The following is a 12,236-nucleotide window of genomic DNA, read 5'->3' on the forward strand; positions in this document are numbered from 1 at the left end:
CATACACCGACAAGGCTTTCAGCGGCAGGAACAAACTTCAGGAATAGGCATTCTTGGCCTCGAATCCTAAGGGGGGTGCAAACGCTGAGGACAATTCCGTCAAATGCTCAAAGGACCGTGGCTCGTTGGTCTAGGGGTATGATTCTCGCTTTGGGTGCGAGAGGTCCCGGGTTGAAATCCCGGACGAGCCCAATCAAGGTGGTTAACTTGAGCTCCTTTTTTTTGTTTTTTCAATGTTATTTTCATTGGACAGACTCTCTGGTTTTCTCGGTAAGCAGTAGTCGATGAACAATTCACTTCCTGAACCTCTTTGCGTGCCATGTCCTTGCGACAAGCACTTTGTGTTCTCTGTTAGCTCTCAGTAACATTCCTTGATTTGCTTGTGAGTTTTGGCCGTCCGATCTCAAAGTGGAAATATGTCCTTCCCTCTGTACGCTGCATAGGCCCTCAGCTGGCATACTTGTATATGTGCGCATGCTTGATAGGACGTATGTTTTAGGCTGGATTGTGTGAGCTTCAGGCGCAAGGCATTTGATTAGTCTTTAAGCAGGTCCACTTGCACTGCCCTTTGCACCTGTTCTCCCAGTCCCTACAAAGGTGAGCAAGCAGCTGTTTCTGTAGTGTAGTGGTTATCACGTTCGCCTCACACGCGAAAGGTCCCCGGTTCGAGACCGGGCAGAAACACTCTCTGCTGGCATTTTACACAAAATAGTTTTTTTCCCCTTTTGTCACACACAAATGTAAAGTATGAACTTATTTGCGTTCTCATGGAAATAGCATATGCTCTCAAGAGCTTGAGAAATACACTGGGAAGGCAAGCATCCTCACATGTATTCTGTATATGGGGCCAATAAAAAAATGCACGCGCTTGCATTTTGTGTATGTAATGTTGCAGAGCACAGAGAGGATTTATTTTCCCTACTGCTGGGTATTTGGGTCTCTGGGATCACAGTTGGGTCCGCTCCGTCCTCTGAAATGGTCCATATTAGTTACATAGGTTAGTGTACCAAAGAAATAATACATTTTCATATACAGCTTCTTCATTTCTGTGTTCTGAGGGATTACCAGTTGTAAGAAATGCACTTGCCGGTACAGTGATTCCCTGGCTTTCTCTGGCCCGAGAAAGCTTTTCCTCTGAAGTGGGAACAGAAGTTGGACTGCTTCTGCTGAACTTCCTGAAAGCAGAGCTGGCGGGAGGAGGGACTTTTTGAGTGCTGGGAAAATTTGAGCTGGAAATTTGCATCGGCTGGACAGAGATTGCTTGGAGCAGCCAAAATATAATAACGGCCATGGCGCTCAAGTAAAGCAGAAAGCTTTTAGTATACACCTTTTGCACTCTTGTCAACGAAGCTGGGCTCTGTGAATGCTCACCCTACGCAAGAAAAGAGAACAGACTTTGCTGGTGACCTAAATATATCTCGCCTGATCGAGCACGATCGAGCTCTGAGTGAGCAGCTGTGCAATGGTCATCTTTACCAAAGGGGAGATGCTGCTTTTTCCAGTGTCACGCCCATGCTCTCAGGGCTGGAGGGAGGAGGGCTGCTTTTTGTTTTTACAGGCAAAAGGAAAGGCCCAGCCCTCAGAGCTTCTGCCAATGCAGATCCCAGCAGGTGCAAAATAAAGGCTCTCCCCCACCTTGCCAGCTGCAGATTGATCAGAAGACTGCTAGTCTAGTGTGTTGGGCCACTTTCTCTCTTCTGTGTATCGTCCCCTCTTATTACATAAACAGCATAAGAGGAATAAAGGAAGGAAGGAAGGAAGGAAGGAACAGTGTATCGCAAGCACCTTCCACCCTGATGTCAATGGGCCACCAACCTTCGGGATGAGGAGGAGACCTGTGAAGACAGTCAGAGCGTGCCGACTGGGGCATTCATTTGGCTCATACACCGACAAGGCTTTCAGCGGCAGGAACAAACTTCAGGAATAGGCATTCTTGGCCTCGAATCCTAAGGGGGGTGCAAACGCTGAGGACAATTCCGTCAAATGCTCAAAGGACCGTGGCTCGTTGGTCTAGGGGTATGATTCTCGCTTTGGGTGCGAGAGGTCCCGGGTTGAAATCCCGGACGAGCCCAATCAAGGTGGTTAACTTGAGCTCCTTTTTTTTGTTTTTTCAATGTTATTTTCATTGGACAGACTCTCTGGTTTTCTCGGTAAGCAGTAGTCGATGAACAATTCACTTCCTGAACCTCTTTGCGTGCCATGTCCTTGCGACAAGCACTTTGTGTTCTCTGTTAGCTCTCAGTAACATTCCTTGATTTGCTTGTGAGTTTTGGCCGTCCGATCTCAAAGTGGAAATATGTCCTTCCCTCTGTACGCTGCATAGGCCCTCAGCTGGCATACTTGTATATGTGCGCATGCTTGATAGGACGTATGTTTTAGGCTGGATTGTGTGAGCTTCAGGCGCAAGGCATTTGATTAGTCTTTAAGCAGGTCCACTTGCACTGCCCTTTGCACCTGTTCTCCCAGTCCCTACAAAGGTGAGCAAGCAGCTGTTTCTGTAGTGTAGTGGTTATCACGTTCGCCTCACACGCGAAAGGTCCCCGGTTCGAGACCGGGCAGAAACACTCTCTGCTGGCATTTTACACAAAATAGTTTTTTTCCCCTTTTGTCACACACAAATGTAAAGTATGAACTTATTTGCGTTCTCATGGAAATAGCATATGCTCTCAAGAGCTTGAGAAATACACTGGGAAGGCAAGCATCCTCACATGTATTCTGTATATGGGGCCAATAAAAAAATGCACGCGCTTGCATTTTGTGTATGTAATGTTGCAGAGCACAGAGAGGATTTATTTTCCCTACTGCTGGGTATTTGGGTCTCTGGGATCACAGTTGGGTCCGCTCCGTCCTCTGAAATGGTCCATATTAGTTACATAGGTTAGTGTACCAAAGAAATAATACATTTTCATATACAGCTTCTTCATTTCTGTGTTCTGAGGGATTACCAGTTGTAAGAAATGCACTTGCCGGTACAGTGATTCCCTGGCTTTCTCTGGCCCGAGAAAGCTTTTCCTCTGAAGTGGGAACAGAAGTTGGACTGCTTCTGCTGAACTTCCTGAAAGCAGAGCTGGCGGGAGGAGGGACTTTTTGAGTGCTGGGAAAATTTGAGCTGGAAATTTGCATCGGCTGGACAGAGATTGCTTGGAGCAGCCAAAATATAATAACGGCCATGGCGCTCAAGTAAAGCAGAAAGCTTTTAGTATACACCTTTTGCACTCTTGTCAACGAAGCTGGGCTCTGTGAATGCTCACCCTACGCAAGAAAAGAGAACAGACTTTGCTGGTGACCTAAATATATCTCGCCTGATCGAGCACGATCGAGCTCTGAGTGAGCAGCTGTGCAATGGTCATCTTTACCAAAGGGGAGATGCTGCTTTTTCCAGTGTCACGCCCATGCTCTCAGGGCTGGAGGGAGGAGGGCTGCTTTTTGTTTTTACAGGCAAAAGGAAAGGCCCAGCCCTCAGAGCTTCTGCCAATGCAGATCCCAGCAGGTGCAAAATAAAGGCTCTCCCCCACCTTGCCAGCTGCAGATTGATCAGAAGACTGCTAGTCTAGTGTGTTGGGCCACTTTCTCTCTTCTGTGTATCGTCCCCTCTTATTACATAAACAGCATAAGAGGAATAAAGGAAGGAAGGAAGGAAGGAAGGAACAGTGTATCGCAAGCACCTTTCACCCTGATGTCAATGGGCCACCAACCTTCGGGATGAGGAGGAGACCTGTGAAGACAGTCAGAGCGTGCCGACTGGGGCATTCATTTGGCTCATACACCGACAAGGCTTTCAGCGGCAGGAACAAACTTCAGGAATAGGCATTCTTGGCCTCGAATCCTAAGGGGGGTGCAAACGCTGAGGACAATTCCGTCAAATGCTCAAAGGACCGTGGCTCGTTGGTCTAGGGGTATGATTCTCGCTTTGGGTGCGAGAGGTCCCGGGTTCAAATCCCGGACGAGCCCAATCAAGGTGGTTAACTTGAGCTCCTTTTTTTTGTTTTTTCAATGTTATTTTCATTGGACAGACTCTCTGGTTTTCTCGGTAAGCAGTAGTCGATGAACAATTCACTTCCTGAACCTCTTTGCGTGCCATGTCCTTGCGACAAGCACTTTGTGTTCTCTGTTAGCTCTCAGTAACATTCCTTGATTTGCTTGTGAGTTTTGGCCGTCCGATCTCAAAGTGGAAATATGTCCTTCCCTCTGTACGCTGCATAGGCCCTCAGCTGGCATACTTGTATATGTGCGCATGCTTGATAGGACGTATGTTTTAGGCTGGATTGTGTGAGCTTCAGGCGCAAGGCATTTGATTAGTCTTTAAGCAGGTCCACTTGCACTGCCCTTTGCACCTGTTCTCCCAGTCCCTACAAAAGTGAGCAAGCAGCTGTTTCTGTAGTGTAGTGGTTATCACGTTCGCCTCACACGCGAAAGGTCCCCGGTTCGAGACCGGGCAGAAACACTCTCTGCTGGCATTTTACACAAAATAGTTTTTTTCCCCTTTTGTCACACACAAATGTAAAGTATGAACTTATTTGCGTTCCCATGGAAATAGCATATGCTCTCAAGAGCTTGAGAAATACACTGGGAAGGCAAGCATCCTCACATGTATTCTGTATATGGGGCCAATAAAAAAATGCACGCGCTTGCATTTTGTGTATGTAATGTTGCAGAGCACAGAGAGGATTTATTTTCCCTACTGCTGGGTATTTGGGTCTCTGGGATCACAGTTGGGTCCGCTCCGTCCTCTGAAATGGTCCATATTAGTTACATAGGTTAGTGTACCAAAGAAATAATACATTTTCATATACAGCTTCTTCATTTCTGTGTTCTGAGGGATTACCAGTTGTAAGAAATGCACTTGCCGGTACAGTGATTCCCTGGCTTTCTCTGGCCCGAGAAAGCTTTTCCTCTGAAGTGGGAACAGAAGTTGGACTGCTTCTGCTGAACTTCCTGAAAGCAGAGCTGGCGGGAGGAGGGACTTTTTGAGTGCTGGGAAAATTTGAGCTGGAAATTTGCATCGGCTGGACAGAGATTGCTTGGAGCAGCCAAAATATAATAACGGCCATGGCGCTCAAGTAAAGCAGAAAGCTTTTAGTATACACCTTTTGCACTCTTGTCAACGAAGCTGGGCTCTGTGAATGCTCACCCTACGCAAGAAAAGAGAACAGACTTTGCTGGTGACCTAAATATATCTCGCCTGATCGAGCACGATCGAGCTCTGAGTGAGCAGCTGTGCAATGGTCATCTTTACCAAAGGGGAGATGCTGCTTTTTCCAGTGTCACGCCCATGCTCTCAGGGCTGGAGGGAGGAGGGCTGCTTTTTGTTTTTACAGGCAAAAGGAAAGGCCCAGCCCTCAGAGCTTCTGCCAATGCAGATCCCAGCAGGTGCAAAATAAAGGCTCTCCCCCACCTTGCCAGCTGCAGATTGATCAGAAGACTGCTAGTCTAGTGTGTTGGGCCACTTTCTCTCTTCTGTGTATCGTCCCCTCTTATTACATAAACAGCATAAGAGGAATAAAGGAAGGAAGGAAGGAAGGAAGGAACAGTGTATCGCAAGCACCTTTCACCCTGATGTCAATGGGCCACCAACCTTCGGGATGAGGAGGAGACCTGTGAAGACAGTCAGAGCGTGCCGACTGGGGCATTCATTTGGCTCATACACCGACAAGGCTTTCAGCGGCAGGAACAAACTTCAGGAATAGGCATTCTTGGCCTCGAATCCTAAGGGGGGTGCAAACGCTGAGGACAATTCCGTCAAATGCTCAAAGGACCGTGGCTCGTTGGTCTAGGGGTATGATTCTCGCTTTGGGTGCGAGAGGTCCCGGGTTCAAATCCTGGACGAGCCCAATCAAGGTGGTTAACTTGAGCTCCTTTTTTTTGTTTTTTCAATGTTATTTTCATTGGACAGACTCTCTGGTTTTCTCGGTAAGCAGTAGTCGATGAACAATTCACTTCCTGAACCTCTTTGCGTGCCATGTCCTTGCGACAAGCACTTTGTGTTCTCTGTTAGCTCTCAGTAACATTCCTTGATTTGCTTGTGAGTTTTGGCCGTCCGATCTCAAAGTGGAAATATGTCCTTCCCTCTGTACGCTGCATAGGCCCTCAGCTGGCATACTTGTATATGTGCGCATGCTTGATAGGACGTATGTTTTAGGCTGGATTGTGTGAGCTTCAGGCGCAAGGCATTTGATTAGTCTTTAAGCAGGTCCACTTGCACTGCCCTTTGCACCTGTTCTCCCAGTCCCTACAAAGGTGAGCAAGCAGCTGTTTCTGTAGTGTAGTGGTTATCACGTTCGCCTCACACGCGAAAGGTCCCCGGTTCGAGACCGGGCAGAAACACTCTCTGCTGGCATTTTACACAAAATAGTTTTTTTCCCCTTTTGTCACACACAAATGTAAAGTATGAACTTATTTGCGTTCCCATGGAAATAGCATATGCTCTCAAGAGCTTGAGAAATACACTGGGAAGGCAAGCATCCTCACATGTATTCTGTATATGGGGCCAATAAAAAAATGCACGCGCTTGCATTTTGTGTATGTAATGTTGCAGAGCACAGAGAGGATTTATTTTCCCTACTGCTGGGTATTTGGGTCTCTGGGATCACAGTTGGGTCCGCTCCGTCCTCTGAAATGGTCCATATTAGTTACATAGGTTAGTGTACCAAAGAAATAATACATTTTCATATACAGCTTCTTCATTTCTGTGTTCTGAGGGATTACCAGTTGTAAGAAATGCACTTGCCGGTACAGTGATTCCCTGGCTTTCTCTGGCCCGAGAAAGCTTTTCCTCTGAAGTGGGAACAGTGATTCCCTGGCTTTCTCTGGCCCGAGAAAGCTTTTCCTCTGAAGTGGGAACAGAAGTTGGACTGCTTCTGCTGAACTTCCTGAAAGCAGAGCTGGCGGGAGGAGGGACTTTTTGAGTGCTGGGAAAATTTGAGCTGGAAATTTGCATCGGCTGGACAGAGATTGCTTGGAGCAGCCAAAATATAATAACGGCCATGGCGCTCAAGTAAAGCAGAAAGCTTTTAGTATACACCTTTTGCACTCTTGTCAACGAAGCTGGGCTCTGTGAATGCTCACCCTACGCAAGAAAAGAGAACAGACTTTGCTGGTGACCTAAATATATCTCGCCTGATCGAGCACGATCGAGCTCTGAGTGAGCAGCTGTGCAATGGTCATCTTTACCAAAGGGGAGATGCTGCTTTTTCCAGTGTCACGCCCATGCTCTCAGGGCTGGAGGGAGGAGGGCTGCTTTTTGTTTTTACAGGCAAAAGGAAAGGCCCAGCCCTCAGAGCTTCTGCCAATGCAGATCCCAGCAGGTGCAAAATAAAGGCTCTCCCCCACCTTGCCAGCTGCAGATTGATCAGAAGACTGCTAGTCTAGTGTGTTGGGCCACTTTCTCTCTTCTGTGTATCGTCCCCTCTTATTACATAAACAGCATAAGAGGAATAAAGGAAGGAAGGAAGGAAGGAAGGAACAGTGTATCGCAAGCACCTTTCACCCTGATGTCAATGGGCCACCAACCTTCGGGATGAGGAGGAGACCTGTGAAGACAGTCAGAGCGTGCCGACTGGGGCATTCATTTGGCTCATACACCGACAAGGCTTTCAGCGGCAGGAACAAACTTCAGGAATAGGCATTCTTGGCCTCGAATCCTAAGGGGGGTGCAAACGCTGAGGACAATTCCGTCAAATGCTCAAAGGACCGTGGCTCGTTGGTCTAGGGGTATGATTCTCGCTTTGGGTGCGAGAGGTCCCGGGTTCAAATCCTGGACGAGCCCAATCAAGGTGGTTAACTTGAGCTCCTTTTTTTTGTTTTTTCAATGTTATTTTCATTGGACAGACTCTCTGGTTTTCTCGGTAAGCAGTAGTCGATGAACAATTCACTTCCTGAACCTCTTTGCGTGCCATGTCCTTGCGACAAGCACTTTGTGTTCTCTGTTAGCTCTCAGTAACATTCCTTGATTTGCTTGTGAGTTTTGGCCGTCCGATCTCAAAGTGGAAATATGTCCTTCCCTCTGTACGCTGCATAGGCCCTCAGCTGGCATACTTGTATATGTGCGCATGCTTGATAGGACGTATGTTTTAGGCTGGATTGTGTGAGCTTCAGGCGCAAGGCATTTGATTAGTCTTTAAGCAGGTCCACTTGCACTGCCCTTTGCACCTGTTCTCCCAGTCCCTACAAAGGTGAGCAAGCAGCTGTTTCTGTAGTGTAGTGGTTATCACGTTCGCCTCACACGCGAAAGGTCCCCGGTTCGAGACCGGGCAGAAACACTCTCTGCTGGCATTTTACACAAAATAGTTTTTTTCCCCTTTTGTCACACACAAATGTAAAGTATGAACTTATTTGCGTTCTCATGGAAATAGCATATGCTCTCAAGAGCTTGAGAAATACACTGGGAAGGCAAGCATCCTCACATGTATTCTGTATATGGGGCCAATAAAAAAATGCACGCGCTTGCATTTTGTGTATGTAATGTTGCAGAGCACAGAGAGGATTTATTTTCCCTACTGCTGGGTATTTGGGTCTCTGGGATCACAGTTGGGTCCGCTCCGTCCTCTGAAATGGTCCATATTAGTTACATAGGTTAGTGTACCAAAGAAATAATACATTTTCATATACAGCTTCTTCATTTCTGTGTTCTGAGGGATTACCAGTTGTAAGAAATGCACTTGCCGGTACAGTGATTCCCTGGCTTTCTCTGGCCCGAGAAAGCTTTTCCTCTGAAGTGGGAACAGAAGTTGGACTGCTTCTGCTGAACTTCCTGAAAGCAGAGCTGGCGGGAGGAGGGACTTTTTGAGTGCTGGGAAAATTTGAGCTGGAAATTTGCATCGGCTGGACAGAGATTGCTTGGAGCAGCCAAAATATAATAACGGCCATGGCGCTCAAGTAAAGCAGAAAGCTTTTAGTATACACCTTTTGCACTCTTGTCAACGAAGCTGGGCTCTGTGAATGCTCACCCTACGCAAGAAAAGAGAACAGACTTTGCTGGTGACCTAAATATATCTCGCCTGATCGAGCACGATCGAGCTCTGAGTGAGCAGCTGTGCAATGGTCATCTTTACCAAAGGGGAGATGCTGCTTTTTCCAGTGTCACGCCCATGCTCTCAGGGCTGGAGGGAGGAGGGCTGCTTTTTGTTTTTACAGGCAAAAGGAAAGGCCCAGCCCTCAGAGCTTCTGCCAATGCAGATCCCAGCAGGTGCAAAATAAAGGCTCTCCCCCACCTTGCCAGCTGCAGATTGATCAGAAGACTGCTAGTCTAGTGTGTTGGGCCACTTTCTCTCTTCTGTGTATCGTCCCCTCTTATTACATAAACAGCATAAGAGGAATAAAGGAAGGAAGGAAGGAAGGAAGGAACAGTGTATCGCAAGCACCTTTCACCCTGATGTCAATGGGCCACCAACCTTCGGGATGAGGAGGAGACCTGTGAAGACAGTCAGAGCGTGCCGACTGGGGCATTCATTTGGCTCATACACCGACAAGGCTTTCAGCGGCAGGAACAAACTTCAGGAATAGGCATTCTTGGCCTCGAATCCTAAGGGGGGTGCAAACGCTGAGGACAATTCCGTCAAATGCTCAAAGGACCGTGGCTCGTTGGTCTAGGGGTATGATTCTCGCTTTGGGTGCGAGAGGTCCCGGGTTCAAATCCCGGACGAGCCCAATCAAGGTGGTTAACTTGAGCTCCTTTTTTTTGTTTTTTCAATGTTATTTTCATTGGACAGACTCTCTGGTTTTCTCGGTAAGCAGTAGTCGATGAACAATTCACTTCCTGAACCTCTTTGCGTGCCATGTCCTTGCGACAAGCACTTTGTGTTCTCTGTTAGCTCTCAGTAACATTCCTTGATTTGCTTGTGAGTTTTGGCCGTCCGATCTCAAAGTGGAAATATGTCCTTCCCTCTGTACGCTGCATAGGCCCTCAGCTGGCATACTTGTATATGTGCGCATGCTTGATAGGACGTATGTTTTAGGCTGGATTGTGTGAGCTTCAGGCGCAAGGCATTTGATTAGTCTTTAAGCAGGTCCACTTGCACTGCCCTTTGCACCTGTTCTCCCAGTCCCTACAAAGGTGAGCAAGCAGCTGTTTCTGTAGTGTAGTGGTTATCACGTTCACCTCACACGCGAAAGGTCCCCGGTTCGAGACCGGGCAGAAACACTCTCTGCTGGCATTTTACACAAAATAGTTTTTTTCCCCTTTTGTCACACACAAATGTAAAGTATGAACTTATTTGCGTTCCCATGGAAATAGCATATGCTCTCAAGAGCTTGAGAAATACACTGGGAAGGCAAGCATCCTCACATGTATTCTGTAGATGGGGCCAATAAAAAAATGCACGCGCTTGCATTTTGTGTATGTAATGTTGCAGAGCACAGAGAGGATTTATTTTCCCTACTGCTGGGTATTTGGGTCTCTGGGATCACAGTTGGGTCCGCTCCGTCCTCTGAAATGGTCCATATTAGTTACATAGGTTAGTGTACCAAAGAAATAATACATTTTCATATACAGCTTCTTCATTTCTGTGTTCTGAGGGATTACCAGTTGTAAGAAATGCACTTGCCGGTACAGTGATTCCCTGGCTTTCTCTGGCCCGAGAAAGCTTTTCCTCTGAAGTGGGAACAGAAGTTGGACTGCTTCTGCTGAACTTCCTGAAAGCAGAGCTGGCGGGAGGAGGGACTTTTTGAGTGCTGGGAAAATTTGAGCTGGAAATTTGCATCGGCTGGACAGAGATTGCTTGGAGCAGCCAAAATATAATAACGGCCATGGCGCTCAAGTAAAGCAGAAAGCTTTTAGTATACACCTTTTGCACTCTTGTCAACGAAGCTGGGCTCTGTGAATGCTCACCCTACGCAAGAAAAGAGAACAGACTTTGCTGGTGACCTAAATATATCTCGCCTGATCGAGCCTGATCGAGCACGATCGAGCTCTGAGTGAGCAGCTGTGCAATGGTCATCTTTACCAAAGGGGAGATGCTGCTTTTTCCAGTGTCACGCCCATGCTCTCAGGGCTGGAGGGAGGAGGGCTGCTTTTTGTTTTTACAGGCAAAAGGAAAGGCCCAGCCCTCAGAGCTTCTGCCAATGCAGATCCCAGCAGGTGCAAAATAAAGGCTCTCCCCCACCTTGCCAGCTGCAGATTGATCAGAAGACTGCTAGTCTAGTGTGTTGGGCCACTTTCTCTCTTCTGTGTATCGTCCCCTCTTATTACATAAACAGCATAAGAGGAATAAAGGAAGGAAGGAAGGAAGGAAGGAACAGTGTATCGCAAGCACCTTCCACCCTGATGTCAATGGGCCACCAACCTTCGGGATGAGGAGGAGACCTGTGAAGACAGTCAGAGCGTGCCGACTGGGGCATTCATTTGGCTCATACACTGACAAGGCTTTCAGCGGCAGGAACAAACTTCAGGAATAGGCATTCTTGGCCTCGAATCCTAAGGGGGGTGCAAACGCTGAGGACAATTCCGTCAAATGCTCAAAGGACCGTGGCTCGTTGGTCTAGGGGTATGATTCTCGCTTTGGGTGCGAGAGGTCCCGGGTTCAAATCCCGGACGAGCCCAATCAAGGTGGTTAACTTGAGCTCCTTTTTTTTGTTTTTTCAATGTTATTTTCATTGGACAGACTCTCTGGTTTTCTCGGTAAGCAGTAGTCGATGAACAATTCACTTCCTGAACCTCTTTGCGTGCCATGTCCTTGCGACAAGCACTTTGTGTTCTCTGTTAGCTCTCAGTAACATTCCTTGATTTGCTTGTGAGTTTTGGCCGTCCGATCTCAAAGTGGAAATATGTCCTTCCCTCTGTACGCTGCATAGGCCCTCAGCTGGCATACTTGTATATGTGCGCATGCTTGATAGGACGTATGTTTTAGGCTGGATTGTGTGAGCTTCAGGCGCAAGGCATTTGATTAGTCTTTAAGCAGGTCCACTTGCACTGCCCTTTGCACCTGTTCTCCCAGTCCCTACAAAGGTGAGCAAGCAGCTGTTTCTGTAGTGTAGTGGTTATCACGGTCGCCTCACACGCGAAAGGTCCCCGGTTCGAGACCGGGCAGAAACACTCTCTGCTGGCATTTTACACAAAATAGTTTTTTTCCCCTTTTGTCACACACAAATGTAAAGTATGAACTTATTTGCGTTCTCATGGAAATAGCATATGCTCTCAAGAGCTTGAGAAATACACTGGGAAGGCAAGCATCCTCACATGTATTCTGTATATGGGGCCAATAAAAAAATGCACGCGCTTGCATTTTGTGTATGTAATGTTG

General features: G+C 47.4%; 11 non-coding genes across 11 annotated transcripts; all 11 read left to right on the top strand.

The window, feature by feature from the left end:
- The first annotated feature begins 611 nt into the window (after positions 1-611).
- On the top strand, positions 612-684 carry TRNAV-CAC (transfer RNA valine (anticodon CAC)). The gene has a single exon. It is a non-coding gene; the product is annotated as a tRNA-Val (tRNA).
- Positions 685-2,491: 1,807 nt separating this feature from the next.
- On the top strand, positions 2,492-2,564 carry TRNAV-CAC (transfer RNA valine (anticodon CAC)). The gene has a single exon. It is a non-coding gene; the product is annotated as a tRNA-Val (tRNA).
- Positions 2,565-3,879: 1,315 nt separating this feature from the next.
- TRNAP-UGG (transfer RNA proline (anticodon UGG)) lies at positions 3,880-3,951 on the top strand. The gene has a single exon. It is a non-coding gene; the product is annotated as a tRNA-Pro (tRNA).
- A 420-nt stretch (positions 3,952-4,371) lies between these two features.
- On the top strand, positions 4,372-4,444 carry TRNAV-CAC (transfer RNA valine (anticodon CAC)). The gene has a single exon. It is a non-coding gene; the product is annotated as a tRNA-Val (tRNA).
- A 1,315-nt stretch (positions 4,445-5,759) lies between these two features.
- On the top strand, positions 5,760-5,831 carry TRNAP-UGG (transfer RNA proline (anticodon UGG)). The gene has a single exon. It is a non-coding gene; the product is annotated as a tRNA-Pro (tRNA).
- Positions 5,832-6,251: 420 nt separating this feature from the next.
- TRNAV-CAC (transfer RNA valine (anticodon CAC)) lies at positions 6,252-6,324 on the top strand. Its single transcript has one exon. It is a non-coding gene; the product is annotated as a tRNA-Val (tRNA).
- A 1,369-nt stretch (positions 6,325-7,693) lies between these two features.
- On the top strand, positions 7,694-7,765 carry TRNAP-UGG (transfer RNA proline (anticodon UGG)). Its single transcript has one exon. It is a non-coding gene; the product is annotated as a tRNA-Pro (tRNA).
- A 420-nt stretch (positions 7,766-8,185) lies between these two features.
- TRNAV-CAC (transfer RNA valine (anticodon CAC)) lies at positions 8,186-8,258 on the top strand. Its single transcript has one exon. It is a non-coding gene; the product is annotated as a tRNA-Val (tRNA).
- Positions 8,259-9,573: 1,315 nt separating this feature from the next.
- TRNAP-UGG (transfer RNA proline (anticodon UGG)) lies at positions 9,574-9,645 on the top strand. The gene has a single exon. It is a non-coding gene; the product is annotated as a tRNA-Pro (tRNA).
- Positions 9,646-10,065: 420 nt separating this feature from the next.
- Positions 10,066-10,138, top strand: TRNAV-CAC (transfer RNA valine (anticodon CAC)). Its single transcript has one exon. It is a non-coding gene; the product is annotated as a tRNA-Val (tRNA).
- A 1,325-nt stretch (positions 10,139-11,463) lies between these two features.
- TRNAP-UGG (transfer RNA proline (anticodon UGG)) lies at positions 11,464-11,535 on the top strand. Its single transcript has one exon. It is a non-coding gene; the product is annotated as a tRNA-Pro (tRNA).
- The last annotated feature ends 701 nt before the right edge of the window (positions 11,536-12,236 follow it).

The sequence above is a fragment of the Ambystoma mexicanum genome, chromosome 2q (assembly GCF_040938575.1).
Source record: "Ambystoma mexicanum isolate Mex_15411 chromosome 2q, UKY_AmexF1_1, whole genome shotgun sequence".
NCBI classification, from domain to species: domain Eukaryota; kingdom Metazoa; phylum Chordata; class Amphibia; order Caudata; family Ambystomatidae; genus Ambystoma; species Ambystoma mexicanum.